Here is a 2,939-nt window from a genome sequence, read left to right on the forward strand (position 1 = left end):
GACCAAAACCTGCTGCAACCACCCACCAGACGGGGGGAATAAAAACCAAACACCCCCACCCCACCCCCACTGCCAATCCTCAACAGAAATGCTCACAACAATGAAAACCTCAGACAGGAGGAAGAGCGCCACCGGGTGGGCAGGCAGGTGTCTTGCTCGGCTGTGGCTTGGGGGGCACTTTTTTCAGTGCCATTGTAACGTCAAACAGTCATTAAGTGAACTGTTGTAAGTTGAGGGCTACCTGTACTTTATCACTTTTTTCCTTTTTTTTTTTTTTGGTCATCAAGTTTTTGACACCTTGCTAGGCGACTGGTGGTACTCGGATGTTGCCATATCCTAAAAGTGGCACAATGGGTGAAAAGGTTGAAAAGCCCTGCAATAGGTGACCTGTTTTAATCCTTGAGCATAGATACGGATGTTCCCCAGGTTTTGAAAGACGTTCCAATTTTTACTTCCAGTAAAGGAGGTAATTAGCAGAAATAAAACAGATGCAAAAGGCACTGGAGGTACGTCAGGAAAATAAATTAAGACAGCAGTGGAGAAGCCCGGGGGTGGGGTGGGGGGTGGGGAGGAAACCAAGAAAGCTGCTTATCTTTTTTTTTTTAAATCCTACCCCTCCCAAGCAAAGTGCCAGTCAGATATTTTGCATCTTAAACATTTAAATCTTTGCTTGGGTGCCATTGACTGCAATTTTGAAAAATCTTCCTAAGCCGCTAAAGGGAGACAGCTAATCCTTTTCTGAGCAAAAAAAAAAAATTACAGGGGAAGTGTTTAAATGGGATTCCTGAAGGCCCTGGACACAATCACTAGGAGTTGGTGAATTCTAGTCCTGCGTTATGCATATGAGCTGTCCTGGTGTCAGAATAGAGCTGGAAGGGACCTTGGAGGTCTTCTAGACCAACCCCCTGCTCAGCCAGGAGACCCTATACCATTTCAGACAAGTGACTGTCCAGTCTCTTCTTAAAAACCTCCAGTGATGAAGCACCCACAACTTCTGGAGCCCAGCTGGTTAATTGTTCTAACTGTCAGGAAGTTTCTCCTTAGTTCTAGGTTGCTTCTCTCCTTGATTAGTTTCCATCTGTTGCTTCTTGTCCTGCCTTCAGGCGCTTTGGAAAATAAGTTGACCCCCTCTTCTAGGTGGCAGCCCCTCAAATACTGGAACACTGCTATCATATCCCACCCCCCAGTGCTTCTTTTCACCAGACTAGCCAAACCCAAATCCTGCAACTGTTCTCCATATACATAACCACTCTTCAATCTTCCAATATTGGAAGATTGCGATCCTGTCTGCAGGATGCTTTCAAAACACTTTTCCTTTGCTGAACAGAAATGGTCCAGGGCCGTGGTGGCGAACCTATGGCACGCGTGCCACAAGGGGCACGCAGAGCCCTCTCTGTTGGCACACGCACCATCATCCCAGTCCTAGGCCTTCAGCTGGGTTTTATAAAACCTTTTCACTTTAGGCCTCCGACGCTGTGTATGCAAAAAAAAAAAAAGGTTCAATCAATCAATCAATTTCAACTTCTCGTGGAGAAAAAAACTTGCAAAGTTGGAATTGATTGAACTTTTTAGTCCCACCCAGTCGGCCATTACCACCACAACCATGCCCACCCAATGGGCCTTGCCCACCCAATGGGCCACACGCACCCAATGGGCCACACCCACCCGGCACTCGACCATACATAAGTGGGTTTTGGATTGCAGTTTGGGCACTCGGTCTCTAAAAGGTTCGCCATCACTGGTCCAGGGCATCCATGCCACCTGCCTTAGCCACTACTCCAAACAGCATATCTATCCCACAATATAGGTGGCTCTTTATCTTATGTTAAGTGAGAAATCGGTTAAGGGAATCTTGCCCCGTTTCACGACTTTTCTTGCCGCAGTTGTTTAAGCGAATCACTGCCAGGGTTAAGTTAATCACCTGGCCATTAAGTGAATCTGGATTCCCCCCTCCCCCATTGACTCGGCTTGCCAGATGGGCGCAAAAGGGGATTGTGTGACCCTGGGAGATGCCGCAACCGTCGTAAATATGAACCAGTTGCCAAGCATCCCAAATGTAAATCGCATGACCTTAGGGATGGTACAACGGTCATAAGTATGAAAAAAGCAGTTATAAGTCACTTCTTTCAATGCCCTTGTAACTCCGAATGGTCACTAAATGAACCGTTGTACGTCGAGAACTAGCTGTATATTTCTTTGGATTTAAGTGGACCTGTTTTCAGTGACGGAAGCTTTCAGAGGAAGAGTGCATCCCTTCTCTGGGCTGTGTTCACATGACTGCTTGCTTGCCCGCTGTTAAGGGACCGACAATCTGCTCAATTATCCCTGGTCTGTGGGATCAGCCCGCACACACTGAGACAGAAACTCATCCAAGAGACGGGAATCGCAGAGATTTATGAACAGGCTTCCTTCCCAAGAAGCCGTGGCCCTTCGGCTTCGTGATCTGACTCTAGTCCTCTGGCTTTTCTCCCCGGGAGAAGCTGAGCACCGGCCGGTTGACATTTTGCCTCTCCAAAATGTGCGGATGGCCTGCGACAACTCTCCACGGCCAACTGGCCCTGGGACAACTCGTTGGGGGACAATTCAACCGTCCCATTTCATTGTTTAAAATCATTAAAACACTATTTTAATGTTTGCCCTTCCCATTTCATTTTGTTCCTCCTTTGGCGTCCTTTCTTTAATGACCATTTCTTTGATATTCGTGTAACGCTTGTCCTGTGGCGAGTTGTCTCTGCGGTGAGTTGGCCATGGAGAGTTGTCACAAACTCGTTTGTGGAGGCTCCACAATTCTCACTATGCCTTCAGGCCTCCCACACACCCGTCTGTAGGGTCTCCAGGTTCCCCGCTGCCTGCCCACTCAGGACCTGGAATCGCTGGGGAAGGAGGCACCGACGGGGGAGAGAGAGAGAGAGAGAGAGAGAGAGAGAGAGAGAGAGAGA

Source organism: Protobothrops mucrosquamatus, unplaced genomic scaffold (genome assembly GCF_001527695.2).
Source record: "Protobothrops mucrosquamatus isolate PMUCROS unplaced genomic scaffold, P.Mucros_1.0 scaffold1601, whole genome shotgun sequence".
Taxonomy (NCBI): Eukaryota; Metazoa; Chordata; class Lepidosauria; order Squamata; family Viperidae; genus Protobothrops; species Protobothrops mucrosquamatus.